This window comes from Dasypus novemcinctus, chromosome 11 (assembly GCF_030445035.2).
Source record: "Dasypus novemcinctus isolate mDasNov1 chromosome 11, mDasNov1.1.hap2, whole genome shotgun sequence".
NCBI classification, from domain to species: Eukaryota; Metazoa; Chordata; class Mammalia; order Cingulata; family Dasypodidae; genus Dasypus; species Dasypus novemcinctus.
In genome coordinates, this window is record NC_080683.1 from 82,921,196 (window position 1) to 82,941,425 (window position 20,230).

Consider the following 20,230-nt stretch of genomic DNA (forward strand, 5'->3'; position numbering starts at 1 on the left):
CCCCATTTTACAAGTGAGGAAACTGAGGCATGGTTTTAGAGCCAAAGGCAATCTTAGCCATCATCTACTGCAGTGCCTCATTTTCTAAGAGTGGGACCCCAGGCTCAGGAAGGATCAGGACCATGCCCAAGATCATTCAGTGAGGAAGGGCCCAGGGGTCCCATCTCCCTGCCCTGAGCTTTGGCGGATATGAGCACCGCTGGGTGATGGGGGTAGAGGGGAAGATGCCAGGGGGCTGCGTCCATCCTCTGTTAGGGGGACTGATTTACAGGAATGGCAACCAGCAAAGGGTAAAGATGGGAGGACCTGGAGGATGAAGATGGAGCTCGGGGTATCTTTGTCAGAGAGGATGCATAAAAAGCAGAAGATGAAAGTAACAGGCAGAGGAAGGCAGTCAGAACCTCAAGGTTAAAGGGTGTCACATTGTGTAACCATCATAGCTCACATCTAGTAAACACAGGCTGTGTGTCACAGCTGTGCAGAAGCCTGCCCATGCTGGGGATTCTGTGACCTGGATGCAAATAATTTTAAACTCTAAATTTTTCCCTTTGGGTGAGAGAAAATGTTAACTGAAGCAAATAACTTCATCACTACTGACATGTGTACATCTTTATCTTTCTCGTCACTCTCAGCTTGTAAGGTCTATGACTAAATCTTTTTGTTCCCTACAGAGCCTCACACACTTGAAACTTCTGATACATGGCCACAGCAATGAGCAAAGGCTGGAGGGCAAGGGGCCATTATTAATTACCAATAAAATCCACTCCATTTCCACAAGCTGCTGAGAAAATGGAAGAGACAACAAATCCAATGTGACCTGGATTAGGATCGCCTTTGGCCACTATTGTTAGTCCCGAGGCATAAAGTTAGGAAATCAACTTCTACACATTTTCTCAAAATATGACTTCAAAACCTCTATTGACAGAAAGAGCCAAGCAGTAAATTATGTGTAAAGATTCAAAATCAATTGTTCATTACAGGGCTACCCAGTCAATAATAACATACTTCAAAGTTCACTGGGAATATCTCAACTATGTAATTAAAAAATGCCATACGGCAGCTGAAAGGAAACATGCCAAAATGTTAATTACCTCCAGTTAGGAGAATTACAGATGATTTTTAAAAAAATATTTTCCTCAACTTTCCACAGTGAGCATGCACTTCTACAGGGAGCGCATAATTCTCTGATAAGGAGAAAGGAAATTTTTTAAGTGTGAAAAAAAGAAGTGCATCAAGTAAAGAAGCCCTTTACTGCCCAGCCAACTCACATTCTAAGTCATACCCACCAACAGCAACAAGCTAGTAATGCTTGTTAAAATCAAATTTCTCCCCTTTAAACATGTAAAATACTGATGCTCCAAGAAACAAGGGAACCAGTGACACCAGGGAGAAGACCTTTCGCTTTCTGTCTGTTCCTGAATCACTGCTTCTGTGGTGTACAGTGTGGGGAGAGGGAAAGACCAGAGAAAAGTCTCGCTTACACAATCATGCGTGACTGAGAACATGAAACGAGCAACCTTGGAAACTAAGAAAATGTCCTTTTCTGGTAGGTGCATTAGAGGCTCTATCAATGGGTTTGATGGATAATTGAACAGTTTTTTCAAAAGGAACCAATTTTGTAGGAAGACAAAATAACCAAAACCAAGTCTTCTGGAGCAGGGATCCGAGCCGAGCGTCCGGGGTTTTGTGGCTAGCGGGGGAAACTCATGGTGTGGGGAGAAGCTGGGTAAGGGCCAACTTGCTGGGTGTCTGCATTCTGCAGGAGGGGGCAGCTTTCAGTGTGGTCCTTCCTTGGGGTTCTCTCATCCTGGAGCGCTACCCGGACCCCTCCTCCCAGCACCTCAGAACTGCTCCCAGCTGGGCAATGAGAGGCCTGAAGAGCCAGCCCCCAGGTGCTGGCTGCTGGACAGGGGAAGGCGGGAAAGCGAGGAGGTCTGGGGAGTGGAGGAGTGGCCACAGGAAAAGGCAGGAGCTGGTGGGGTTAAGAGCGGGAATTTAAGGAGACTTGCAAGAATCTGACTCAGGGAGAATTCTCCTATTCAACCAAGTAACCTAAACCTGGGGGGGGGGGGGGGTTCCCAATGTGGCAATTCCTTGGCCCCTGCAGGATCGCTGGTCTCTTCCTAACTGCCCCCCACAGGTTTCCAAATGAAAGTGCTTTCTGGTACTGCCACCTGTAGCTGCAAGTGGCTGTGGTACCTGTCCATCAAGTTCTTTGAAGGGAGTCAGAGGTTCCCGTGGGAGTGGACAGACCTGGAAGGCACATCCCCTGCCTTTTGTGAGAGCAGCACGAGGCGGAGCTGACAGAGCTTGCGGGCTGGCCCCGAGTCCCCCGGACAGGCAGCAGGCCCAGAAATGGGAAGTACTTGGGCTTCCTGAAACCTCGAAGTTCAAATCCCAGCCAGCTGACTCAGGATCCTGCCCCTCTAAATCAGAGACAAGGCTGACCGGACTCAGGGCCCAGTGCTGAGCTGAACCAGGTCAGGGCAGACCCTGCCTCAGTAGCCCAGCTCAGGGGCAATTCCCCGCCCCCAGTTACTTGTTCGTCCTCTGCCTCCCCCTTCCTCAGATGTCAGGTGATGCAAGAATCCTTCACTGCTGGAAGAATCCTTGAGAACGTGAGTCCCAGAATAGTAGTATGACTGAAAGGGGAGACAACTCACACTGCGGCTATGTAGCCCCTGCCACATCCAAAAAGTGGAGCAGAAAGAATATGCTCAAACCGTTTTTAAGGTATTATTCATATAACAAACTCGAGGGTTTAAAAAGTTTAACCAAGACCTAAACCTACTTCACCCTTTCACAATTGCGGCATGATGCAACCTGATTTCATGGCACCTCTGTGCCATAGATCATATTAATTTCGGAAAACTGTAGAAAAGGTCATGCAGGTAGCAATGGCTCCCAAGTGGTCCCTACAGTAACCGGGGCAAGCCTCAGACAGCCCACTTGTTTTGCAGATAAAGAACCAGGGTGCCAGCAGGATGCTGCAGAGACCAGCAGGAAGGAAAGGAGTAGGGGAGTCCCTGTGGTGACGACTCATTGGAACCCTCCAAGGAGAGCTGGGCGGTCCTGAGAATGGGACCACCCTCTCCCTTTCCCGTGAGCTCCTGGCTACACGTACACGGAAGTCAGGTTGGCCCTCAGGTGACCGAGCTTGGGAATAGTGTGGCTGGTCTCGAAGAAAATGGAATTCCTTGCAAAGCTCTGGAGTCAGAACAGGCTCTGACTCAGATTAGCTTTTAACACTGGGCAAGTTCCTTACCCATCCAAGCCTTGGTTTTCATCTGTAAAATGAAGCTGAAAACATCTGGCCACACAGAGTACTGGTGAAGATGACCAAGGAAAAAGGTTCTAGCACATAACAGTCAATAAATGTTACCTACTATTAACATTTAAAACAAACAAAAAAACCTTTTAAAGTGCATTTTAATGCTGAACACAAAAAAGAAAAATTCAAAATTAAATAAAATGACTTAAAACTTTTAAAAAGTTTAGAAACCTTTCAAATAAAAGTAACAAATGAGATCAAATAAAGTGCTCTCCCAACAGCCAAGAGGACCGTTCCCATGCCATCTGCTCTTTGCAGGCATGGCCTCTGGGTTCAGGGAGCAGCCCGGAGCCTCGGGACTCTCGAAGTCCAGCCCTCTTGGCAGTGGCATCCTGCCCATGGGACTTGCAGGGCATGTTTGTAATTTGTTTTTATTTTTAGACACATCTGCAAATGCAGTTTGAAAAATACCAGTTCTGGCAAACGAGGGCAATTTTCTCCGAGTTTTTCTGAAGCTGTAATTGTCACTGCCTTCCTTACTCAGTCAGGGTACAACCTCATCTTTTGGGATGTGCAGTGGACAACTGCACAGCCCTGCCTGTTTGCCATGCAGCATCTGACCCTCCAGACACTAGGATTTCCAAGTCTGGCTAAATGCAATATCTTCTTCATCTAAGGAGTTATGCTTATTAAGTTCCCTCTGGCCTCATGCAGGAATGCTTCTTTGACATCTATAATAGGGGAGCCAATTCTGGCTTATAATTTTAACCTCGGCTTCTGGAAGCTGGAGCTCAACGTGGAAAGGAGGCATGGCATATGCCGGCATCCCAGCCATGTGAACGACTGGGTGTTGGTGACTAATTTTCCTAAGGAGCTGTAAACTGAGTTTCTGCTGTACTTCCCACTTTTGCAAGTGTTTTTTGTCTTGTGACCACATGAGCTAATGAGAGTTTGGGGCACAAGTCTGGTATAAACAGCTCCCACCCCTGGGAGCCTCCTTCCTTTACTTCAACAGCCAACAGCCCGTTGTATACAAGAGAAGGCGAATAAATGGAGAAATCAATGCCCCTACAGATGCTAATACAAGTTTGTTTCACTGGCCAGTGATAACTGAAAACCAGAGCAGTGGCCGTTGGTAGAAAACAAAAATCTAAGAGGGCTGACCTTAAAAGTCTCAAGTTGGATGAAAAATGGAGAAATGACATGTTATCAGGTGAGCTGCTGAGAAAACCTCAGTTCTAAAACAAGAATTTGCATGGAACGTCATCTCTATTTAACACACTGAAGGCCTGACACTAGGTGGAGAACTCTGTGTGGCTTATGTGGGTGACGTGTGGCAGCTAATTCCAGACACCACAAAAGCTCTGGGCTGAAATGATGTCCTTGAATAGATACTAGAGGATCAGAAAAGAGAGACGAGCATTTGTCAAATCTGGAGGGGGCTAAAATGCACAAGGTACTCACAAGGTACATAAAATATCAAGTTTTTGGCAAGTACATGTTTGTGACTTTAAATTTTACTTTTTAAAAATGATCATACCCTAAAACTGACTTTTTTGGGGTGTACAGTTCTATGAATGCCAACACATGCATACATGCATGCAAGAATCGCCAACAGTCATACAGACAAGTTTCATCACCCTAAAGATTAATTCTACAAATAATTCTGCTAGACTTAGGTTAGCCAAGAATAGGTACAATGAATAAGAGAAGCAGCCATAATTCATCACTTATCAAAATAAAATGACAATGAAAACACTGTGCCCCAGCCCCCCATTTTCTAACACTCTTGTGGTTGGCTAGAAACACATACGTGTTTCTATACTATATGATTAGAGGTATTTCAAGGTCATATCCCCAAACTTTTCATCATAGTGCCAATACAGGTCACAAAAGGAAAGTTTCCTTCCTTATTGCTTCAGGGGCTTCCTAGAAAGCTCTTTTTAAAGAAGCAGCAGGCAGGAGGTTTAAATTTTCCCTCCATCAAGTTCTATTAGGGTTTGCTCCAACTGTCCCCTTCCATTTCCTTTGCTCACATAAGGGATGCACAGGAACCAAGAAGTGATGAAATGGGGGGAAATGGGGGAGTGTGTGAATAAAGTGTAGCAATGTGACACCTTTTATTAGATTACGGGGGAATGACTGCCCCTTCTGTGGGGTCCTAATAGGCTTCTCTTCTTCGGGCTGTTACTGGTACTTAGTGGGAAGTGGAGGTGGGGGGCTTAAAACTTCCTGATCGATTACATCTTCAACAAGATGGCATCCTAGTAAAATCGACTTGCAGGTGGAAGTTTTTATGTGACCTGTTTTAAAGGCTCTGGTTTTGTCTGTGGACTTCATTTCATGCACCATGTGTATACTCATTAACCCACAAGCAGGACCCACAGTGATACTACTTTTCTCTTCTGGCTCCACTCATTTAGCAAATATTTACTGAGCACCTACTAAGTTATTAGGCACTGCCGTTAGCTGCTGAGGATTAAAACGTGGAAAAGAAACAAAGTCTTACCCAAATCTCAGTGTTGAGGAAAGCTTACAAGGTCCTATGAGGATACAATAGTGGAAACTTGGGATGGATGGCTAGAAAAAAAACAGAAAAACTGCCCAGAGAGGAGAGGGTGCTAACCAAACAATCTCCTCCATCCCTCTATTTCACATACCAAACTAACCTGGGTCATCACCCCCTTGCCTCAGTTTCCTGAAGTTGTGGCTTTCCGCACACTACGAATTGCCTTGTGGCACGTGGCTTTGCAGTTAAATAATCAAGTTACTTTAAGAAGGTGAAATTGAACCTTTCCGATACTGAAGTGTTTAGTCTGGTCCCAAAGACTTTCTCTGAATAGACTGGGCGTGCAAAATTCTGAGAGGCCACCTGAGTAATCAAACTGTTTACCTCGGTAAAAACACCTTGCTTAAAAAAAAGCAGCATATATTTGCCTCTGTACACAGGGCCTGCAGAAGCGTTGCAGCGCAATTCACTAAGGTGAGGACGAAGTCTGCGTGGGAAATCACGAGGGCAGTCACGAGGAGCGGCGAGCGCCCGGGGCTCCAGCTCCGCGGCAGGCCGGGAAGGCCTCGCGCCAGCCGGGGGTGCACACCCAAGGAGCCGGGCCCGCCTCCAGCTCCCGGGCAGCGGGAACCGCGAACCGCGCCGTGGAACGGCCGAGGCGGCGGCGCTGCGCCCCCTGGCGGCGGGGCCCGCCCCTCTCCGCTCCTGGCCGCCGCGGCCCTGACTCGCTCCATTTGCCGACTCCGGAGGTAGCGTCCCTCCGAGCGGCGGCTCCTCCGGCCTCCCGCTCCGCGCTCGGCCTCGCCCTCCAGTCCCCGCCCCCTGCTTCTGCTCTGACACCCCCGTCGACACGCTGAGCCTGCTCTCGCTCCGGAGTCCGCCCGAGCGCGAGCGCCGAGCCCACCGCGGGCTCCGCAGAGCCTTTCGGCGGCTCCGGCCGCTCCATCGCGGCGCCCGGCGGGGGTGCGGGACTGGCGCGCGGCGCGAGTGGGGCTGGCGGCGGCGCGGACGGTTCCACTCCGGCCCCCCTCCGCCCCCGCGCAGCGCGCGTGCTGCTCGGAACGCCATGGAGCCGCCGCGTTCCGAGCGGGCACAAAGGGGCGCGCGGCACAATGGGCGCGGCGAGCCCGTGGACTCCCGCCGGCGCTCGGCCCTGCGCGGGGGTGGGCGCTGCTCGCAGCGAGCGCGCTCGGGGCAGCCCCCCTCCGCGTCCCCTCCCCTGCGCCCGCCCCCACCCCGGCGTGGAGGCTGCAGCCGCTCTCCCGTCCGTCGGCCCCCGAGCCGCCGCCGCGCGGCCGGTTTTCCCCGCTCTGCACTTACCTGGGACACGAGTTCTGTACTTTGCAGAGCGGGCTCGCGCCGAGTTTGGGCGCCACGTGGGGTGGGGCGCGGGGCCCGGAGAGTGGGGGCCTCGCGCGCAGGGCCTGGCCGGGGCGGCCCGGGGAGTTGCTGGGGACGGCGAGCGCCGTGTATTTTCCCCTCTCTTTGTGTGTGTCCGTGCGCTGCGCTCTCGCGTGACGTGACGGGACTCCGTGTGTCATTTCCGCACAAGGACACAGGAGCCCCCGCTGCAGTGGAACCACAACCCCTCCGCCCCCACCCCCAGCCCGCCCCTCCCCCTCAGCGGGGCACACGCGGGACCGGCGGCGGCGCTCGGGCGTGAACGGCCGCGGCGGGGAGCTCGGGCGCGCACTCCGGGGACCCGGGCGGCTCGGCGCGCTCACCCGGCGCCGCGCCGCTCCACGTGGGCCCGCGCCGGCTGCCTAGCGGGGTGGGCGGCCCGTGCACCCACGGCGCACCCGCTCAGGGCCGGGGACCAACGTCAGGGCACTTGGGGTGTGCCCCCCCCTCCCCCGTCCCGCGAGGCATTCCTCCACAACGTGGTTCCTCAGCCCCGAGGAGTTTGACCCCAAAAGCCTTTTTTCTTCCTTCTCCCCCCTCCCCCCGCCGCGGGACCGAGGCTGTGCGGGGCGTCTTGCCCTCGCGCCTCCCGCATTTTTGGCGTTCGGCCGTGGCACTAGTTCCCCCGGACGGGTGTTCTCCGGTCGCACTCGGCACAAAGACATGGGGGCGCGGTGGCCTCGGTGGCCCCTCCGGCCCCGCCAAGCCGGCATGGAGTCTGGCGGCCGCGAAAGAGCGACCCTGGCGCTGGGAAGCGCTGGCTGTGGCCACTCCCCCCAGCCGTGTGGCCGCCTCCGCTGTAAGCTTAAGAGCTAAACATCTGCCTTCTACTTGGAAGGCGAAGTTTTGAGGTTTGAGGGTGCGGAGCGAGATTGAGAAGCGCGCGCGCTGCCACAGACGCCAACCCACGGGCTGTCTGCGCCGAACGCTTCAAGTAGACGCACACGGCTCACCCGCTCAATAGAAGCGGGTTTTGTCCACCCCTGACTCCCGGACCGTAGGTTCCAAGCTGATAAATATGGAACCTACACCTCGGGTATTTTCTTAAGTCACAGGGATTTGACGGGGAAGGGTGGTGGCGGTGGTGGTGGCGGGGAGCCAGGGAAGCCCAATTGAACAGTTAAACCACGTTTATATTTCAGGCAAACAATGAGAATGTAAATTTTCAAAAATCCTTTAATTTGCTGATCGAAAAAAAGTATAAAAAGAAAAAATGCAAATGATCCCATCTGCTCCTCACAGCTGACTGGCTGCAATAGAGGACCATGTGTCCCAGCCCAGCGCGGTCAGTGAATAGGTAGAATTGATTTAAAAAGAAGGCATATGCTGGCTTCTCGAGGGTTTGAATTAATGTATACTTCGGAATTACCGTATCCTTATCCACACCACTCCAATGGGAAATTTAGTAATTATGCAAGTTCCAAGTTCCTTCCTAGGGTTCAATTATCTTAAGAGCTTTGAGAAACTACTTGGAACGTTCTGGAACTGCTTTTGGATTGCAGACTGAGAAGTCAGTACTAATTACTATGCAAAATTAGCTAGCAGCCGGGAGCACCAAGCCCTGCATCCACCCGCTGCTTTATAAAAGAATCTATACGTGCTCAGTGTCATTCAAAACAGGATGATGAAAAGAATGGGGCCGAGATAGCAGCCCTTCAAATTCAAAAGACTTGAGTCGCCCTATCTACATTTAAAATAGGGCGGAGGGAGGAAGGGAGGAGGACCGCTTGGGGGCAAAGTGGTTAATTTATACATTCCCAGAAGACTGAGGGGGGGCACTTCGATTTCTGCCAGGAATTTGCACGTGTAAGTAACAACGTAAGATAGTACCTCGCTTGACTTAGTTAATGGATCCAGCAGTTTTAGTCTCACTTTCTGTTTAATGACAACTATCATAGAATTTTTTTTTAAAAAAAGATGCATTTCCTTAGTTCAGATATCCAGGATTTCCCACAAAAGTTAAGAAAAGTTAAAAGTAGCATTTTAGCCACTTTGCATTTAAACCACTTTGCTGTAGTGGCTTAAAAATGTAAAATGACCTAGCTAATTTTTTTACAAAGAGGGGACTAGAGGTAATGTTTGTAACCAATCATTCACAGTGACAACTCAGGCATTTAAGGAAAGAAACTAATAAAATTGAAAGGTCATATATCTGAATCTGAAGATTTTGTCAAATACAATAATTTTATTGATAAATAGCATCCAAGGCAAGCCCTGGTAAATTGACACCTGACTTTTGCAAACCCACAGCTCTTAGGAAGATTATCCAGTGATTTTGAGTAGTATTGTATCTTAAATTGCATAAGCTGTTTGTATGAAATAAATAACAGGTAGAAAAGGAAGTCATTGCTATCTGGGAAAGGAAATTCTACCTTTGAATGTTGCTTTTGTGTATATGAGGGGTTTTCGTTTTTTGCTTTTTTTTAATAAGCAGGAAGGGAAGATAGCGCAGAAAGGTGAAAATAAATGTATTGGAACAGTTGTACCTTATTTTGGAATCTTTAAAAAATAATAGTTCTAAAAATTCTACTTGATAAAAGTAATATGAAAAAATATGAATAAACATGAAATAAGATGAGGAGAAAAGAGATATTAAAAAAATAACACAATTCTTGCCCAATACAACCCTAAGACTTCAGTAGAGTGACTGTTCATGGTTCATAAAGACCTAAAAAAAATGACAACTTGAGGATTAAAGGTCTGCTTGATTTGAAATTTCTTAATTAGAAATGCATTTTTTCAATATCTCCAATTAGAGCTGCTTCAACTGACCTACTGAACCCATTTTTAAAATTTTACCTCAGTAAAATTTAGGAGGGGGAAAATTGACCCAGAAAGCCAGGTGATGTCTCACACAACACAGTAAATATAAAACCAATAATGGGAAATTACATAGCATTTAATTAGAAGTGGAATATATATAATGTAGATAGGTACAATTAAGAGTAATAGACAGACATTAGGTTTCAGATATCTTTTAACTGTTACTCTAAAGGTTTTTTATCATTGCTAAACTATATTTATAGTTGCCACGACAATATTTAGTAGGACTTTTCAGTAGTCAAGTCTTAACGCAACAGATTTCACTGTCACTTGTGAGACATTTCCACTTTATTTCTTGCCTGCTAGATATATAATTTTGCCAAGTCTTCAACTTCAGACAGAAGTAGCTAGCAGATTCAGATTCCATGAATACTCACAGCAGAAAAGTCAGAGGAAAAAGTGAGGGGGGGGGACCTTGGAGCTTGTATTAACTTTATTAAATAGGACCTACTGAAAGATTGGCCTTACAAAATAACTTCAAAACTGACATTTGGTTGGGAAACTGGAGAATTGGGTTTAACCTTTTGTGTGCAGAGGGGAATAAATCTATCTTTAGTGGATTTGGGAGCAGATAAGTGACATACCATGACACAAGGTGAAAAAATGAGGTTTTGAATGAAAAGCTATAGAGAATTGGTGCCGGGCAGTTTTCCTTATGTGTAGGAGGACTTTTTAAATAATTTATAGCAGTTTGAGATTTTTAAGCACCCAACATAGCCATTAGGATCTGATTTTAGCCAAATGTCTGACTTGCACAACAAGATTCTGCAAAAGAGAAATGTTGGGTAGAGTGAAAACTGCTGCAATCCCACTCTCAATTTCAAGCCCTTGAGGAAACAAATGCCAATCTGATCTGTAGCTCATTCTGAGCCCTGAGTGCTGGCTGGAGGCGTTGCAGCCACCAGGGCCACTGCGCCCAGAGGGGCGCCCAAGGGCCTGTAGTCAAGTGGCCCCACACTGATCACACAGCTGCAGGGACAGGCAGGAAGGAGCAAGTAGAGGCTGCTTCCCCAAGCCAATCAGAGTCCATTGAAAAAAAGAGGAAAAGAGACATAGACTGCTCTAGTAATTAATGGATTTCCAAAAAAATTCTTTCACACTGTAGGTCAAAAGGCTCTCTAAACTAAATGGATTGTCAGATTTTGTTGTTGTTGTTTTTGTTTAAATTAGTTTTATTTGACTTTCCAAAAATCTTCTCTGTAAAATGGAACGACTTCATAGAAATGAGCCTAAGAACCAGTAATTCTACTTCTAGGAATCCATCCTGGAGAAATAATCAAGGATACAAGGACAAGGATATTTTTGCCGAATCATTTGTGATACCTAAACTAAACTGGAAAGAACTTGGAAATAGTTAAATCAATGGTAGGTGTGGTGTACTATGTAACCTTTGGAAAGGAGGAAGGCACCCTTTTTTATGGATTTATTATGGTGTCTATGATACATCAGTGAGTAGGAGAAAATTCTGTATCTCTATAGAGAGTAATTCCATTTTTATAAAAAGCAAAATATATATGTAGATATATTTGTATGTGAATAGAAAAAAGATGTAGAAAATGCGGGGTTGTTAGTGGTTACCCCTGAGATATAGGATAGCAGAAAGGAGAAAGGGGCTTTACTTTTTCAAGTTATATGTTTGTGTGAGGTTTGATTTTTTTGTCCCCACAGTGAGTATCTATGGCTTTTGTAACCTTTTCCCTTTTGCGTTGACTAAAATCAGAGTCATCACCATTGCATAAAGACCAAAAGCATGCTGAGGTTGCTAAAAGTCACAAGGAGAGGACAAAGGCAGCTGGTGTAGGCCCGGATTTACTTATGTTACCAAGCATACCTTGCTCTACATTTTTGTTGCTGAAAGGGAAGAGAAGACTCTCCTGTTAACAGTGCTCCAAAAGTAAGTTCGAAATTAGCTACAGAATCCACAGGCCTCTCTACCCTTCTGAGGTGCCATATAAGTACTTTAAGAGCTGAATGTGAATATCTCTAAGGATGCACTATGTACATAACATCGTGGTACACTAAAGCCTCAGAAATAATAGCTGCCACCTGCTAGATTCTACTAATAAGGATACTGAGGCCAAAAGGAATCATGGTTTGCCCAAGCCACTGGAGCCATCGACTCCTCTGGCACTCTCATTTGCTGTAATGTTTTTTTGGGTTCCTCTTTTTATATTATTTCTACCAAAAACCAAACAATTAATTGTTGTTGTTTGTTTGTTTTTTATAGGAAGTACTGGGAACTGAACCAGGGACCTCATACATGTGAAGCAGGCACTCAACCACTGAGCTACAGCCACTCCACCAAAAAGATTCTTGTTGTTTTTTTATCAGAATCCACCAACCCATGAAGTATACAAGGTCTGGCCTTCATGTAATTAAATGATCACACCCCCTACACACACACATCCCAGCCTCATCCTTTAGTCCTCAGCTGCTTGGGTTGCTTCCTCAAGGGTCCTCTGTGTATCCCAAGACTGGGTTAGAGGCCCCTGCTCCACGCCTCCAAGCAGCATGTTCTTTCCCTGTCCTACAGACTTGCTCACAGGGCTGTAATTGCCTATTTTTTTGTCTCCCTGGCTCCTGGAGAGCAGGACCGTTGGAGCTCTGTCTCTCTAAGTGCCTGGCATGGTATCTGGAACACAGCGGATTCTAAGCAAATACTTGGGGAAGGAATAAATGATTTGCTTTTAGTATCATACACCCCAATCCGTTACCCATTTTTACAGATGAAGAAGCAAAGGGTAAAATGTTAAGAGCAGGGCTGCTCCATGTATTGCTTACGCTGTGGTCAGCACAAAGGCAGGCAGCCTAATTTATAGCAGGACCCAGGCCAGATGCTCGACATCCTCCTAATATAGGGCTCCAGCCTCCATACCCCAACAACTCTGGAATAATAATATCACCCAGCCAGAAAGTTCTTTCCAGTCTTCCTCTTTACATAGTGTTTCCACATGTTGTCATCTGGTTTGCCCTTGATCACAGACAGAGAGGTAGAACACGTATATTGCCTGCCCAGGCCAACCTACCCCATTTTAAAAAGAAGAGAAAAATAGTGTCCAGAGAGATTACATTATGTGTAATGCATCCTTCCATGTAACAAATAATTATTGCAGGCCTAATATGTGCTGTATTCATGGCTGGCAAATGACATGGCCCTCAATTGTGTTCACAGTACTAATTCTCCTGCCATTTTCCTACTAAGCCTAGTTATTTCCCAATTTAATTGTTCAAAACATCAATAGTGCTGACCAGAATAGAATAGAATCTTTTCCTTCCAGAAAACTCCATTCTGTTCTAAGACACAAAGGACTAAGAGCTCCTTCCTGCTCAGGCTGAACATTTTTGCCCCTCTGCCTTCGCTTGTCACACTCCCACGGTCCCTTGTCACCTCCTGAGATATAGGATGCACAGATGCACCTAACACCGTGGCACACTAGGGCCTCAGAAATAAGAGGTCCAGCCAAATGTCTTTTCTGTTGTGCCATGGTTTTTGCCATTCCCCCTCCCTGCCAGACGCAAGAGTGCCCTTCTCTGTGCTCCCACAATGCTCTAGTTATACCTTTATTGTAGACAGCCCTCACTTCAGCCTAACTGGTACTTGAGTTTGCTATCTACTCCTGTCTTCCATCATGTCATTCCTCCTGCTGCCTTCCGAGGTACCCCAAGTGGTTCTTCCCTGCTGTGGCTGTGTCATTCACAGTGGACATCCCAGCAGACTGGACGGAGGACTGAGGCTCGAATTGTGGGCAGCCACCTGGCTGCATGTGGGACTGGGACGATGTCAGCTCCTCCTGGGGGGCTCAGTGCTAGCCCTGCTCAGTTCACGGACTCTGAAATGGGGACAAACCCATACAACCAAATATTTTCTTTAAAAGAGTATACTCGTTGGGTGGGGAAAGAGTAGCATGGACTCGGTCCTGTCACCCCAGAAATACCCAGAGGACTGTTCTGTTGACAAGGTAGGACATCCTGCGCTACAGCACCATGGCAAGGATTCCTGCCAAAAACTTGTTGCTATAGGAATCTGCCTTCCCTTTTCTTTTTTAAAGAATGTGACTGGGCCATTGGCATTCACATTTTCATCCCTCCAGCTCTGTCATCAAACTGCATATAGCAGGGGGTGAGAAATACTGTTGCACTTGCTATCTGTGAAGTCAAACAGATCTGGATTCGAACCTAGGCCACAACATTTAGTAAGTGTGAGGCCTTAGGAGGCTGGTTAAGCTTTTAGCTTCCATTTCCTTTGTTCACAGCATGGGTGATACCAGCCTACGGGGTGGTTATAAACCAGGCGGCTATGTGGAGCACTAGGGTAGTAGCTGCCCTAAGGTTAGATTTCAGCAAAGTATAGCTATTTTTATAAATGAGGTGAGTGAACTGTTGAAATGACTAGACCAGGCATGTAATAGACAGGGGTTTGACTTTCTTTTTCTTACCATTCCATATGAGGAAAAACAACAACCAACCAAAAACCAACTCACACACATAGATTAACAAAAAAGCACAAAGGTTCATATGACTAACCTTGATGCTGTTTGGAAGACATCCACAGAATACCACCTTAATTCAAACTCCACCAGAAAGTTAAAATCCAATTTTTTTTTTTTTTTTTTTTTTTTTTTTGAGGTACTGGGATGGGAGATTGAACCCGGGGTCTCATGTGTGGGAAGCTGATGTCCAACCACTGAGCTATATCAGCTCCCCTGAGGGTTTTTTTTTTCCCATTTGTTTGTTGTTTGATTTTGTTTTTAGGAGGCACCGGGGATAGAACCCAGGACCTTGTATGTGGGAACCACTTGAGCTACATCTGCTCTCCACTATCCAATTCTAAAACACATGAGTGTGTTATCTGTGAAGTTCCCCGACTTGGTCTTTTCCAAGGGCTGCCATAACAAAGTCATACAAAGTCATACAAAAACGAAGTGGCTTTAAACATAACAAATTTGTTGTCTCAGTTTCTGGAGACCAGAAGCTTGAACTCAAGTATCAGCGGGACCACACCGTTTCTCAAACCTGTAGGGAGACTCCTTCCTTGCCTCTTCCTAGCTTTTGTGGCTTTCCTACATTCTTTGGTGTTCCTTGTATTTGCATCACTCCAATCTCTGCCTGCGTCTTCCCGTGGACTTCTTCCCTCTGTGTTTGTCTGTGTCCAAATTTCCCTCTTCTTATAAGGACACCAGTCATATTAGATTAGGGCTCACCCTAATTCAGTTTGGCCTCATCTTATTTAATCACATCTACGATTATTTCCAAATAAGGTCCCATTCTTAGGACCGGGGTTAGGATTGAACATGTCTTTTTGGGCGACACAATTCAACCCATCCAGCCTCTTCACCCCACCCTTTAGAAAGGAACAATGAGTGGTCATTCTCCAGCACAGGTTCTAGGCGCTCCCATCACATGTGTCCCTTGGTGCCAGTAGGGCCTTGGGCTAAATAATCAAGCCGGTGATAAAGCTTAGGTGGTATGTGCAAGTCTCAGTTCAGATATCTGTGTGTGCGAAATAACTATTTTTATAATTTGCATTTGGAGCCCCATCATTTTGGAGCTCCCCTCCCCTTCAGGTCATGTCCAAGGGACTTCTGAGGGCTTCTACCCTCCAGGCATCTGCCCACACGGGGTCCTGCTGAGCCACCCATCATTCTGCTCCTCATGCCCTGCAGGCAGCGCTCTGCCATGCCTGACTAGGGACATGGTCATCTCTTTGCAAGGCCGCCTAGAACAGAGAGATGCGATGCCAGTGCCTGCAGGGTGCAGGCGAGGAGAGTTAATGAGCGAAGCAGGCGGTTTGCATATTAAATACGGGAGAACATTCTTTACTTCTACAAAGAAATACACTAGCTCCCGTGTTTCTTTCGACAGAAGCTGTCTTTGGTCTCTTGTTTCTCCGTTTTTGGATTGAGAGTGTCATGATGCGAGGAAGGCAAATATGCAAGGAGAATAAAGACGTGTTAATATCTCAAAAACATTATCCTGCCACACGTTCTTACTGAACATGTTTGAACTGAGGTTATCTGTGAAACAGTTTCAGAACTTCTCCAATCTGGAATCTAAGGAAGCACCTGGAAAATATTTTAGGAAGGAAATTGCAGTTCAGCCAATTAATCAAATATTCCATTTTCCACAGTAACATATATATATATAATGCATTTTGTTAATAATATATTGTGATGTAACTTTCACTTTTATTCACATAGTACCTGCTTTCTTTATTCTGCTATGGGCAATTTCTGAATTCAATGAGGTTTTTGAAAATATATGTAATAAATCACTACACTGAAAGGAGTATAGCACCTTGAAGGTTTATCCATTAACACTCAACATGTGATACTAGTTGTTACTGAGCTGTCATTGGTTTAAAGGACTGAAGTTATTACGCAGCCATTACTGGTTTAAAGGACTAAAGCAACACCACACTTGCGCTCTGGGAGGAAGATAAATTTAGGGGCAGAGAGTTCAGACTCAAATTACCTTGTTTCATCATTTTCTTTGGTGGTGGGAGAGAGATGCTGGCCTCTATGTGATGCTGTTTTGAGTGGTCAGGAGTGGGGCAAGAATATTAGAAATATACCAGATGGAAATCTTCCAAGTAAATGAACTTATTGCCCTCATGACCTACACAATCAGCATGAAGCAAAGAGGAATAATTGTCCTTTGGAAGGCAAGTATGTAAGTTTGAGGGAGAAGAGAACAGAGAATCCAATAAGCTATACTTACCTGCATCTTCCCTCTGAATATTTTGCATTAAAAATTAGAGAAGATAGGTTCCTTTACTTCAATAAAATTAAAAGCATTTTAAAATAGGAAAGTAATGGCATTAGTGGAAGTAATTGGAGTGTAAATGGTGGCATGGGGAAACTCATAACAAGTTTTGGGCAAGACATGACAGTGTATTGTGATTCTCCAAGACTCAAGCGGTTGGTATTTCTTGAATGGTCTTCATGGAGAGGCCACAGTTTTAAAATGGTCTGCACAGAGAAAGCCACAGAAGCAAGAAACTGAACCAACAGAGAAATCCAGTATCACCAGTAGCTGGTCTTTGGTTGAAATTTGTGAAATAAAGCATAATTAAAATGGACTCAACACTCTGCCAATTACATAAGTCACAGATACTCCTGGAGATAATACAGACCAAAAAAACAAAAACAAAAACACACAACCTAAAAATTTCTAAATTCAAAACATAAGGGTTCCTTAAATAAGGGATTTTGATCCTGAAACATAAAATGGTCTTAAATTCTTACTAATCCAGCAGAAATATCAGAAAGTACAGGGCATAATCTTTTAAATTAATCCCTACAAAGCTACAAAATAGTGAAAGGAATTGTTTTAGTCTACTTGAAATAGCTATATAAAGAAATATCTATATAAAGAAACCCTGTCTACCTCCTACATTCTTCTTTAATGCTAGATATAAACAATTTTAAAAACTTATGGCATATGCTTTCTAGAAGCCTAACTGCAAAACCAAGACTGACAAATATCACAATCCTTATCTTCCCCTCCTCTGCCTGTACTGTGAGTACAGCCATAATTTGATATCTGTGATTTTAAGAAGAAAAGAGGAAACTTATTAAAGAAGGTATTTCAAGGGAAACGGACTTTGGCCCAGTGGTTAGGGCGTCCGTCTACCACATGGGAGGTCCGCGGTTCAAGCCCCGGGCCTCCTTGACCCGTGTGGAGCTGGCCCATGCGCAGCGCTGATGCGCGCAAGGAGTGCCCTGCCACACAGGGGTGTCCCCCGCGTAGGGGAGCCCCACGCGCAAGGAGTGCACCCATAGGGAGAGCTGCCCAGCGCGAAGGAGGGAGCAGCCTGCCGAGGAATGGCGCCGCCCACACTTCCCGTGCCGCTGACGACAACAGAAGCGGACAAAGAAACAAGACGCAGCAAAAAGACACAGAAAACAGACAACCGGGGGAGAGGAGGGGAATTAAATAAATAAAAAATAAATCTTTAAAAAAAAAAAAAAAAAAGAAAGTATTTCAAGTGCTTCCTTAAATAAAAATAAATAAATAAGCAAATAAAAAAATTTTGGGGTTATTACTGGACCTAATAAAATGAATGACTGTATCATATATGACTTTTTATTATAAAAAGAGGGGGGAAAAACCATCATTCCCAGTTTAAGGTAATTACTCAAAAATGTCCAGATTGCTATACCTCCCTTTGCCTCCCTAGCCAGGGATGAACAGGTGTGGCTTGGGCCTACTCAGTTAGATCCTACATTGCCCCACATGTGGCCACATGAGGAGGACTTGTGTGAGAATCATGCCAGAACTTAAAAGGCAAAGAGTGGTGAGAGAGAAAGAAAGAGGCCTCCATGACATACTGTATGCCCCTGAATCCAGCCATGCCTGGAATTTCCCCAGTTACTAAGTTTTTCTTATATCTGCCATAAGCTATTTTTCCCCCAATATTTACTCATTAAAACAAAACAAAAATAAAACAAAAAAATGGTAATGCACATACAATAAACGATATTACATCAACTTGATATCCAATGGCTTAATATGTATTTTTAAAAGATCTATTTATTTCCCCTCCCTTACTGTCTGTTCTCTATGTCCATTTACTGCTCATTCTTCTCTGTCTGCTTCTTTTCTCTTTAGGCAGCACTGGGAACTGATCCTAGGACCTTCTGGAGTGAGGGAGAGGTGCTCAATCTCTTGTACCACCTCAGCAACCTGGTCTGCTGCATCTTATTTTCTCTCCTCTGTGTCTCTTTTTGTTGCATCATCTTGCTGCACCAGCACCCCACTTGGACCAGCTTGCCACATGGGTCAGCACTCCTAAGCAGGCCAGCACTGTGCTCAGGCCAGCTCACCGCACTCTATGTGGGCCAGTTCTCCACTTGGGCCAGTTTGCCACATGGGCCAGCTTGCTTTCACCAGGAGGCCCCAAGAATCGAACTCTGGACCTCCCATATGGTAGACGGGAGCCCAATCACTTGAGCCACATCTGTTTCCCTTAATAACATTTAAATATTAAAAAGTAACTTAAAAAAATTAAAATATAAAATGCCCAGCTTCTATAACAATGCGAATTCATGAGATGCATATTGCAACCCTATCTTCAGTAAGTAAACATTACACTCATGGAAACTGCATTTATGCATGTATTCCGCCTTGACATTAGGTAAGTGACTAAATTGCTTCAGGTGCCGAAGGGATCTCTGGTCTTGGTTGGGGTTAGCGAATGTGTGTTTCCAATGCCTAAATTCTCAGGGTGTTTATGCAGCCACAAAATCTGGCTCTTATCAATCATGGGGAGAATTGGATGAGACCACTTAATACCTAAATAAAGAACTCAGAAGTTAGGGAGAATGAAGGTAAAACCTCTTAGATAATGGTGTGGCCAGCTTTAATGAGACAAAAGCTTTGAAAACTAAAGAAATATTTATTAGCACCCATGATTGCAAAGCTTCACATAATTGAGGAAATTAAGAAATGGATAAGCAAGGTCTTTGATACCATAGAGATTCTAATCTAATTGAGGAATCCCTCATGAACCTGGAAAACTACAAGATGAAGCTGAAGGAAGACCAGAAGAGAGGCCCAGACAGGGAGTGGGTAGGGGAGCTGGAAGAGCTCAGGAAGGCCGCCTGAAGGACCCACGAAGGCTTGGCAAAGGGCATCCTGAGCAGGGAACACTGTGGGCAGTAGCAGGGGCAGGAAACTGCAGGCCAAATTTGGAAAGCTATAAATAGCTCTTTTTAGTGCAAAAGGGAGTGCACTGAAGTAAAAGTCAGCCTAGGAAGGTAGGTCATGGCCAGCTGGAGTCCTTCCTCTGATCTGTGCCACACCAAAACCCAACACGCAGCTTGGTGCTTGACTATTTCACTGGGGACAAATGTGACTTCTGGCAGCCCCAGCCAAGAAGACTCTGATCATCCCCAAACACTACCTCTGCTGCTCTCAGTGGTGCTGGCTCTTCAGACACTTATCTCTGACTGTGTTTCAGTGATTCAAAAGTAACTCAGAACTGGGAGGATGCCAGGAAGAGGGATGGAGATAAAACGGAACCCGTAACTGGCCCCTTCGACACTCTCAGGTCTCCAGGAAGCTTCTAAGAGGTCAGTGTGTTGTGCAGGGGGAGTGCCTAAGGACACTAGAACACAGGCTTATGCAAGGAAGGAAACTGAGAAACTTATTCCTGAGAAACTTAACAAAGGAGACACCAAACTATTTCTGAGCCAACTGGGTAACAAGAGAGTACCCACAAAAGG

At 45.9% G+C, this 20,230-nt stretch overlaps 1 protein-coding gene and 1 long non-coding RNA gene across 3 annotated transcripts in view; one reads left to right on the forward strand and one right to left on the reverse strand.

The window, feature by feature from the left end:
• BEND3 (BEN domain containing 3) overlaps positions 1-7,473 on the reverse strand; it is a 36,661-nt gene extending 29,188 nt beyond the window's left edge. Inside the window, exon 1 of one of the 2 annotated variants that reach the window (XM_004478724.5) lies at positions 7,101-7,473. The gene's annotated coding sequence lies outside the window, so the exon portion shown is untranslated. Of the gene's footprint in view, positions 1-6,164; positions 6,340-7,100 lie in introns of those variants that run through there. The other variant, XM_058307220.2, reaches the window with a different exon arrangement.
• LOC131280419 (uncharacterized) lies at positions 6,471-12,731 on the forward strand. The gene is made up of 4 exons (XR_009188005.2): positions 6,471-6,529; positions 11,260-11,369; positions 11,725-11,898; positions 12,232-12,731. It is a non-coding gene; the product is annotated as an uncharacterized lncRNA (long non-coding RNA).
• The last annotated feature ends 7,499 nt before the right edge of the window (positions 12,732-20,230 follow it).